The sequence below is a fragment of the Armigeres subalbatus genome, chromosome 1, assembly GCF_024139115.2.
Source record: "Armigeres subalbatus isolate Guangzhou_Male chromosome 1, GZ_Asu_2, whole genome shotgun sequence".
NCBI classification, from domain to species: domain Eukaryota; kingdom Metazoa; phylum Arthropoda; class Insecta; order Diptera; family Culicidae; genus Armigeres; species Armigeres subalbatus.
In genome coordinates, this window is record NC_085139.1 from 218,357,871 (window position 1) to 218,368,777 (window position 10,907).

Sequence of the window (10,907 nt, forward strand, 5' to 3'; positions counted from 1 at the left end):
GCACGGTGGCGAAGAGATACTTTTAGATTATTTTAGTTACATCTCGGAACGATAAGTGCTGATACTGGTGAGGATCAAATAAACTCAAAAAATTTTTTGTGGTATGAAAGAGGGTTATTTATTATTTTATGGACTTGAATATTCATTCTAAGTTTGAGGTAATTTGTGAAATTGCAGGAATATTTCGAGGCACTCTTGGTGAAATATCCGGGGAAGCACCTGGAGGAATATCCGGCAATATTTCTGGACATATAGCTGGAGGAATATCAGGAATAATTATTTGATTCATTTGTCTAATATGTCTTATTTGTCTGCCTTGTCTTATTGAATCTGTGTCAAGAGGTCGAAGGTCATAAGGTCGAAGGTCAAAATGTCGAACGACAAAAGGTCGAAAGGACAAAAGGTCGAAGGGTCAGAAGGTCGAAAGAACAAAAGGTCGAATGGACAAAAAATCGAAGGGTCGAATACGTGTCATAAAGTCGAAGATCAAAAGGTCGAACGACAAAAGGACGAAAGAACAAAAAAACAAGAAATGAGATGGACGTAGTGAGTAGTGACAAGTGAGATGCAAGATGGAAGTGGTGAGCATAGATAAATGAGAAGTGAGAAGTGAAAAGTAAAAAGTGAGAAGAGAGAAGTGGAAAGAAAGAAATAAGAAGTAAAAAGTGACAAGTGAGAAATTTGATGTGAGAAGTGAGGAACGGAGAAGTAAGAAGTGAGATGAAATAAGAAGTGAAAAGGAAGACAGAAGAAAGGAGGAAATATATATAATAAGAAAGTAAAAGAACAGAAGACGAAAAAAGAACAAAGAAAGAAAGAAAAAGGAGGATGGAAGAAGGAAGAAAGAAAGAATGAAGAAAAAAGGAAAATAGAAGAAAAAAGAAAGCAAGAAGGAGAAAAGAAAGAAGGAGGGAGCAAGTAGCAGGAAAAGAGAAGAAAGATGGAAGAAATGAGAAACAAAGAAGAGAGAAATAAGGAAGAAAGAAGGAAGAAAGATGGAAGAGAGAAGGAAGAAAGAAGGAAGAACGAAGAAATTAAGAAGAAAGATGGAAGAAATAAGGAACAAAGAAGAGAGAAATAAAGATGAAATAAGAAAGAAAGAAGCAAGAAAGAAAGAAAGAAGAGAGAAGGATGAAAGAAAGGAGAAAGAAGAAAAGTATGAAGAAAGGAAAAAGAAAGTAGGAAGAAAAACAGAAAACATAAAGGAAGAACAAAGAAAGAAGGGAGAACAAAGGAAGAAAGAGAGAAGAAAAAAGGATGATAAAGGAGGATAAAAGAAGAAAGAAAGAAGGGAAAAAAGGAGAAAGAAAGAAGGTGGAAAGAAGGAATAAAGACGGAAGAAAGAAAGAAGAAAAACGGAAGAAAGTAAAAAGGAAGAACGAAGAAAGAAAAAAGAAAGAAAGAAGAAAGAAAGAAGAAAGAAAGAAGGAAGGAAGGAAGAAAAAAGAGAAGGAAAAAATAAAGAAGAAAAACGGAAGGAAGGAACATTGAAAGATGAAAGAAGGGAGAATAAAGAAAAAAGAAAGAGAAAAGCACAAAAGAAAGAGTAGAGAAGGAAAAAAAGAAGAAAGTAAAATGATAGAAGGAAGAAAACAGGAAACAAAAAGGAAGAAAAAAGGGGGAGAGAGAAAGAAGAAAGAGAGAAGAAATAAGGAAGAAAGAAGAAAGAAAGGAGGAAAAAAAAAGAAAGTAAGAAGAGAGCAAGTAGGAAGAAAGAAAGAAAAAAGAAGGAAGAAATAAGAAAGAAAAAAGGTGGAAAGAAGGAAGAAAGATGAAGGAAGAAAGAAGAAAAAAGAAAGAAGTTAGAAATAAAGATGAAATGTGGAAGAAAGAAGTTAGAAAGAAGAAAGGAGAAAAAAGAATTGAAGGAAGGAAACATATGAAGTAAGAAGGAAAAAGGAAGAAAGAAGAGAATAGAGGGAAAAAAGCAGAAGAAATAAGAATGAAGAAAGAAAAATGAAAGATCTTTCGTCCTTTCGACCTTTTGTCCTTCGACCTTTTGACGCAGTTTTTTTTGTTTCGACCTTTTGACCCTTCAACCTTTTGTCCTTTCGACCTTTTGACTTTCGACCATTTGTCCTTCGACCTTTTGACCTTCGACCTTTTGACCTTCGACCTTTTGTCCTACAACCGTCTTATTTGTCTCGTGCCTTTCCTATATTTGATTTCAATTTATATATTTGGTAATTTCATTTTTGCAAATGTGAATGCGCTATTTTCTAGTGTCACGCTAAATACAAAATTGATCGAACTGATCGCTATTTTCCCGCTGAGCGCCACGAGAAAATATGCTGTTGGTCAATACTTTTGTTTTTTTTTTGCCAAATTCAATTCCTTTATGCCTCAAATCATTGGAAAGATGTACTGCAAAGCAAACATTTCAGTTGAACAATAGTTCAGTATTTGGAGCTTAATTCGAATTTGGGAAAAAGATGGTCCACTAAATTTTCAAGGAATATCCTTGAAAAATTTCAAAGAAATTGTTAGATGGAATAAGCAAAATTCCTTCCCAATTTCGAGTTATGGACATTTTAATTCTAAAATAGCACTCTACCACGAAAGAGCTTCCCTCAGACCTTAAGGAGCTTTCCCAGAGAATGTATCAGCCATATGAGCCTATACGATGCTGGATTCCCCAGCGTTTTGAAGAAATTTGGAAATCGCAGTATCGCACTTTTCATAGCCACGTTTGGAATTCCATCCGGACCCCGGAGCTTTCTTCATCTTCAAACCTTCCGCCACTGATGATAGCTTGGATACTTGCATACCTGCATTGGATACTCGGTCTCCATATTCGCCACATCGTAGAATCATACTGCGGGACCGTCCACGATGATCTTCAACTTGTCCGGACACATTTCCGCTGGCGTCGCTGGACCCCTGACCTTGTGTACTGTTACGACACGATAAGCGTTGCGTCATCAGCTTCTTGATACCATTGTTTGAAGCAGTTTGACTTGCTGATTTGTATCTTCCGTTTGAAAGGAAGACTATTTTACGCTCCACACACGAAGGTTGCCAAGAAATTTATTCCACCAGTAATTTGGACGTGGGCTGTTCATTGGCTCCAGTTTCCTCGCAAGCCCTCGCTAGCGTTTCCGTCAGTTCATCTGCTTCAAGATTTGTTGCGCCGCTGTCTGCTCGAAGTGCTTCGATAAAAAGGTCCTTGTCGAAGTTCTTCGTGTCCCATCGTCGCCCGCTAGTCCTTATCTCTCGTCGTGTCGTCGTCGGCAGTCTTGTTCCAACACTATACCAGATCGGCTGGTGATTGCTAAGTTGGATGAATTGGTGTCTGGGCTTAGAATGCACACGCGGAATTTGTTTGGTTAGCGAAACGGATTAGGAATATTTTAACTGTTATTTCTTAGAATTCCTCCTCCCAAAGGCATGTAGTCTCCTCTTCTTTTTAACGTCGTACATCAAAATTGGTTCCACCAGTTAGATTTGAATGTTTTTGAAAGAGGTGCATTTTATATTCTTTGAATTTGTGCTAATTTGTCATAACTTACACAGATTTATTTTGGGTAGGGAAGGTTGGTACTTACCTTTATGATTCCAACAAATCATGTTTCCATGGTACGTGATACCGTCACTTCCTTAGTCAAAACAATCACCAGTGGTCATTTGGTTCATTCATAGTAGTTTTATTCATTGATTTTCTTTTTGTCTTCTGATGTTTCCAGTATTCATTCCGTGTATCTAATTTTTATCTCTGCTCCGTATATACTATATTGTTTTTTTATTTTTTTATTATTTTAACTTTTACAATTTTCCGTCCCACCGAGCTCGGACACTCGGTGATGCTAAAGTTTATTTTATCATCACTAGAAGTTTCCTCGCATTTCCTCCACTTGGCTTGTGCATTTGTTTTCTGATCATTAAATTTTTCGCTTCAATATTTGGCTCCAATTCTGCAGTGTAATCAATGGTTGACTGAATGTGTTTCTTCGTTCTAATTATTAGTGCTGGCGGAGTTTTCCGCGTCTGTTTGCTGTTTAATTGTGTTCCGATTTCCTGCGCTAAACATTTGCTCCAATATTTTCAATTAATGCTGTGTGGTTGGTACAATGGTTGGGTCAATGGTTTCAATGGTTTAATTAGCATCTGCTCTCATTTCGCTTCACCGAAGAGTCTCGCATGCCACAACTGCCTGTTGGCATCTCAAAGGATCATTAAATTTATTTATTATTCACTATCGTCTAAAATCTTTCAGATAATACTTTATTCTTGATTTCTATATATACCTGCTAATATATAATACCGTTTTGGTTTTTGGTTTTGTCACTTTTTACTTGATTTTTTCTCATTTTAGCTTTAAATCGATTTAGGTTAAATTCTAGAGATTCTTGATTTGTATTACTTGAAATTACTCTCACTTACGTTTATATTTAGCGGTGAATTTTCAGTTTTCTCCTAGATAATTATTCTTGTGATGAATGTTCTCAATTTATGCGTTCCTTGTGTACATCTGACTCAGTTTTACTGGGCTGTTTGCTTGCTTAGGGAGTTGAAATTTACTTCACTGTTCACCATTTGCAATGAATTTGTCCACTGAGTCCTTCAATAGTGACTGATATCTTCCACTGTTTCTCTCGGCTTATGTCCACCTCAATTTTCTATCGTTATAATTATCTTGAGTTTTATTGCCCTGATAAAACTTTTTCAGATTTTTCTTTATCTTTTCTTTTTTCGCTTTTCCATTAATCAATTCAATCGCTCCACCTTCCCTCGCCAAATCTTTCGCCCGTTTCCCAAACCGTGTCGTATGTTAGCAAGAGCAAAAAAAAAAATCCATGAGCTTTATGATTCTAAGAGGTCAAACAACCAAGTCAAACCAAGTGAGAAAAACGAATGAGCGCAGCAGCATTTCCTCTTCCCGTCATCATGTCTAAGGAAATGGGAAAAAAAAGTTTCCAAAGGCTAGTCCATAAATAACTTTTTATATCTTCTTCTCCCAGTTCAGTGAATGTTCTCCGAATTTTTATTCCGTTTTTCATTGCAATGGGGCGCAATACATTGCGAAAAGAAAGTCAATCAATAAATTTGTTCTGATTCGCAGCAAATTTTCACGCACAGTACAGAGTTGTTTGGAAGTTTTTTATTTTTGAATAATTTATTCGAAATTTGTTACGCCAATCAATTTTCGTCAAAATACATTGGAATAAACATCCAGATTATGGCACGGTTTTGTTTTATTTACATCCCGGCCATTACTCATCGGGAAAAATGAACACCGTCTGTGTCGTATGAAAGTACTGGAAAAAGTAAAAGGACTAGCGCCGAGCCCCTTACCGCTGTGGATAAATCAGTCCGCATCAAAGTTTTTCCTTAGGAGATGTTACCAACCCCAACCAACTCTGAAATTTGATGGCTCTGACCCAAATCCATTCTAAAGCTATTCTTTCAGAATGGCTGTCAGCAGGACGACCCTAGCCAGGGAGTCAGCTTGCAGTCATCGGTGTAAGACTGCTGGCATCGACCAAAAAAGTCTGATGCAAGTTACACGGGTAAAAAAGGAAAATCTCGCAGATAGACGATGAGGTTGCACCGAATGTAAACCGGAATGGTAATAGATTCCATGCCTCTAGCATTTCGGAAGTTGAGCAATCAGTGTTTTGTCAAGCAGTAGAGACAGAAGCCTTTTCCCGACCAAGAAATTCTGCACATAAAAAGGTCTGCCCAGGAGAAAATATCTGCGACCATCTGCAAATTATTTCGTGATCGACTTCGTTCTTATTTGAGCTAAAGATTAAAGTGTTCACCAGAATAGAGCATGTTCAGTTGATTGATTACTAAATTAAACAGAACGTGAAAAGTATTCAGAAGAACACATTGACCCAATGTTGAAAAACTTACATCAAGTGATGTTATCCAGCTTTATTCAATATGCAATCCGAGTTGCTCACATTTCTGAGGAAAGACGACGTAACATCCATCAACCCTGGTCACGGTTCGGAATCCCACAAACAAAGTTCGGTCGCCAATTTTGCTTTTCCACGTACTCAATTGTTTACCCCAGCGTCGATTTGATTGGTTTTCTTCGGTTGAATTGAATTACCGGCTAGCAAAATGCCGGCTTTTTCCGCTGGTTCATTTAGGAATTACATACGTACGTGTTTACGGCTACTCTTGTTTGCAATTACGCTGCGAAACACATCTGGTTCGTGTTATATGTGCCGACTACGCTACGCGCTCACTACACTGTGTTTACATTTTAGTCTTTCACCGGTCGAATAAACGATCTCTCTTTGCTATCAATGGTTCGCTGTATATTAATGGATTATAATATTGAAGCTCTTTCAAAGGTCAGTATACTTGTGCAAAATTATTTCGATACACTTTAAATATTGGAAAGCAACGGATGCAATATTCAAATTATGGAATAGTTGCACCAAGTTTGTAGCAATCGAACATCTGAATGATAGCACGATTATCCGCGAAGAGAAATTTCCGCCAAAATTGAAAAGGTTTTCCCATGAATATAATAAAATTTTTCTTATGAAAATTCAGAAGAAAACCCCATGGATTAGAGAGAGAAATATCTTATTGCAGAACATAAACAGAGAAAAAAAATGGGATTCTAACAATTTCTTATTTTATTTAAAAAATAGGAGAAATTTAGTATTTTAAGAGCTAAAACTTTTCAGTCGAATGCTAAATTGATAGATTTGAAAGTTTTTTTTAAGTTTGAAATTCTCATTTTCACAGTCCAACTTCTCAGAACAAAATTTATAAAACAATCAACCTGAACATTTCACATTTTTGGCAACACTGACAGTAGAAAACAATGTAACTGACAGCCCACGACCAGATGTAAGTGACAGTTGCAAAACACTTGAAGACAATGCCCAACATCACCATCATGGTAATTTGTTTTTAATTCATAGTTTATTGATATAACTTTAGTGTAAATTCTTTTTCATGTCCGGGATGGAATTTGCGGCATCGCTACTGTCGCATGCTAGACCGTTCATAAGTCAGCAGGTCACTTGAACAATTCGGAATTCTTTGGGGTACCAGACTTGAGTTGACCTCCAGCCAGAAATGTCAGTCAGAAGTTAGCAAAGATAGTCACTGTCAGCTGTTGCGGAAATACTGACAAACGATTTCCGATGGGAACCGACCGGAAACTGTATTAGAAGTGCTATTAGGAACAGCTTAAGGAACGTCTTGCACTAATTTTCTGAAGTGCACTTTCAGGCTCTACGGCGAGAGCCTCAATGTGATGCCGGCGAATGAGGACCACCACAAACCGGTAGTGGAATTTCTGCTGGGGCAGAAATACTAGAGCCTGTTTGGTCAAACTCATCAAGGCACCAATGCGCGGTCTGCAAGATATGGGGAAGAAGGACATCATTGCCGAGCTTAGTCTGTGCGATAAGATGAAGGTAGCTGACCCGAAGTTCACCACCTATGGTGACGAACATCGAGCAACCACCAAGGATTGCACAAAGCGAGTCGTCCCCGGAGATCCGCAAGAGGACTTCCACCAGGACTCATTCGAAGAAAAAAAAATCGTGTTCCTATGATCAGCGAGGTGAACATTCCACCCATCCCGGCTCCTCAAAGAGCAATTCTAGTCCTCCCATTGCTGCTGTAGTCGCGAAAAAGTCTTTCAACACCCGAATGTCACCAGTTAAGCAACATTTGGTCCATCTACCAAAAAAAAAAAATCACTGCTTCTTCCGCCTCGATTCTGACGACAAAGAGATAAACAACATTGACCCCTAGAGGGTTCCGCTCCTCTTTGCACATCGGAGCATCCGGCTCCAATCTTCAGCCAACTGTTGCGCGGTCGCTCAAACTATCATCGTTGGAGGTGTTCGAACTAAAATAAATTATCTGTTCCATGCTGCTTCCAACTGCAACTACGAAGTTATTATCCTGACTGAGACCGGATTGTTAAAATAGAGGAACTCCGTCTTCGACCATATGTCGTACCACGGCCACGAAACCCATATAGCGACTCATTTTTTTAACTTTATTAATGTGTTTTTGTAATCTTGAAATTAAGATCAACACCAATAGCGATTCCATCGATTCTAGGACGATCTTACAATATTTTCCGTTGCAATCGCAGCAACATGAACAGCAACCAACAACCCCGCCTTCAATAGACACGTCGTACGAATGTCGTCGTACGGCATATGCATCCCCAACATGAACGAGCACATCTCGCAGCCGGCCATGTACCAAGAACTAAGCTCGAACCAATCTCCGGTGGTGGTGGAAATTGGGAATTCGGTGAAACGGCGCCAGCTATCTAAACGGCAATACCAATACGTATCAATGGCTCGTCAGGTAAGCAAGCCATCCATTACCGAGAGGAAACCGAAAGATACGGGCGTTGTGCTTTTATCTTTCCATGAATATGAGCCACTGCTGAACAACAATCACAGCTTGGCGCTACGTCGATTCCTCTTTCTAGAGAGGAGAATTGTTTGGTTTGCTGGTTTGAAGCTTTATCGACGAATACAAAGCCTTGGGTAACTGCCAAAAGGTGAGAGGAACTCTATGGTCCCTCGAAAGCCATCTTTTAAGACCCAGTCAACACAAAATCGTACATGATGCCGTATAAGATGCTCAAGCGGCGATATACGTGCATGATGTATGGAGAATTTTCTATATTGCCTCCACTTTAGCATCTTATTCGGCATCATATACGATCTTGTATTGAGTGGAGAGGTTCGGAAGCCTCCTTTCAAGAGGCTCAAAAGCCTCCCTTCAAGAGGTTCAAAAGCCTCCTTTCAAGATGCTTGAAAGTCTCCTTTCAAGAGGTTTGAAAGTCTCCTTTCAAGAGGCTCGGAGTCCTCCATTCAACAGGCTCGAAAGCCACCTTTGAAGATGCCCGGAAGCCTCCTTTCAAGAGTCTCGGAAGCCTCCTTTCAAGAGGATCGGGAGCTTCCTTTCAAGAGGCTCAAAAACCTCCCTTCGAGAGGCACGGAAGCCTCCTTTCAAGAGGATCAGAAGCCTCCTCACAAGAGGATCGGAAGCCACCTTTCAAGAGGATCGGAAGCCTCCTTTCAAGAGAATCTGAAGCTTCTTTTCAAAAGGCTCGGAAGCCTTCTTTCTAGATGACCGGAAACCTCTCTTCAAGAGGCTCGGAAGCCTCCTTTCAAGAGACTTGGAAGCCAACTTTCAAGAGGCTCGGAAGCCTTTTTTCAAGAGGATCGAAAGCCTCTCTTCAAGAGGCACGAAAGCCTCCTTTCAAGAGGCTCGGAAGCCTGCTTTCAAAAAGCTCGGAAGCCTCCTTTTAAGAGGATCGGAAGCCTCCTTTCATGAGACTTGGAAGCCTCCTTTCAAGAGGATCTGAAGCCTCTTTTCAAGAGGCTCGGAAGCCTCCTTACAAGAGGATCGAAAGCCTCTCTTCAAGAGGCTCGGAAGCCTTCTTTCAAGAGACTTGAAAGCCTCCTTTCAAGAGACTTGGAAGCCTCCTTTCAAGAGGCTCGGAATCCTCCTTTCAAGAGGCTCGGAATCCTCCTTCCAAGAGGCTCGGAAACCTCCCTTCAAGAGGTTCGGAAGCCTCCTTTCAAAAAGCTCAGAAACCTCGTTTCAAGAGGCACGAAAGTTTCATTTCAAAGGGCTCAGAAGCTTCCTTTCAAAAGGCTCGAAAGCCTCCTTTCAAGAAGCTCGGAAGCCTCATTTCAAGAGGCTGCGAAATGTCTTTACAAGAGACTCATAAGTCTCGTTTCAAGTGGTTCGTAAGCCTCGTTTCAAGAGAATCAGAAGCCTCCTTTCAAGAAGCTCGGAAGTCTCTTTTCAAGAGGCTCTGAAGCCTTCTTTCAAGAGGCTCTGAAGCCTCCTTTCAAGAGGGTCGGAATCCTCGTTTCAAGAGGCTCGGAAGCCTCCTTTCAAGAGGATCTGACGCATCTTTTCAAGAGACTCGGAAGAGGTTCGGAAGCCTCGTTTCAAGAGGCTCAGAAGCCTCGTTTTAAGAGGCACAAAAGCCTCGTTTTAAGAAGCACAAAAGCCTCGTTTCATGGAGCTCGGAAGTCTCCTTTCAAGAGGCTCGGAAGCCTACTTTCAAGAGGCTCTGAAGCCTCCTTTCAAAAGGCTGCGAAATGTCTTTTCAAGAGGCTCGTAAGTCTCGTTTCAAGAGGCTCGTAAGCCTCGTTTCAAGAGGCTCAGAAGCCTTGTTTCAAGAGGCACAGAAGCCTCGTTTCATGGAGCTCGGAAGCCTCCTTTCAAGAGGCACTGAAGTCTTCTTTCAAGAGGCTCGGAAGCCTCTTTTGAAGAAGCTCGGAATCCTCGTTTTAAGAGGCTCTGAAGCCTCCTTTCAAGAGGCTTGGAAGCCTGCTTGCAAAAGGCTTGGAAGCCTGCTTTCAAAAGGCTCGGAAGCCTGCTTTCAAGAGGCTCGGAAGCCTCCTTTCAAGATGCTCGAAAGCCTTTTTTCAAGAGGCTCGAAAGACTCCTTTCAAGAGGCTCGGAATCCTCCTTTCAAGAGGCTGGGAAACCTCTTTTCAAGAGGCTCAGAAGCCACCTTTCAAGAGGATCTAAATCCTCATTTCAAGAATCTCAGAAGCCTCTTTTTAGGAGGCTTTGTAGCCTCCTTTCAAGAGGCTCGAGAGCTTACTTTCAAGAGTCTCGAAAGCCTCGTTTCAAGAAGCTCGGAAGCCTCGTTTCAAGAAGCTCGGAAGCCTCGTTCCAAGAGGCTCGGAAGCCGCCTTTTAAGAGGCTTGGAAGCCTTGTTTTAAGAGGCTCAGAGGCCTCTTTTTAAGAGGCTCGGAATTCTTCTTTCTAAAAGCTTGGAAACCTATTCGCCATCTTTGTTCGTTTTCGAAAGCAAGTGCTTTACTTTACGATGATGTCATCGTGTTCACCGCAGATATATCAAAAATGTATCGACAAATTAAAGTCATTCTATCCCCTGTTGTCATTGTTGCCAAAATAATCATGCTGAAAATTTG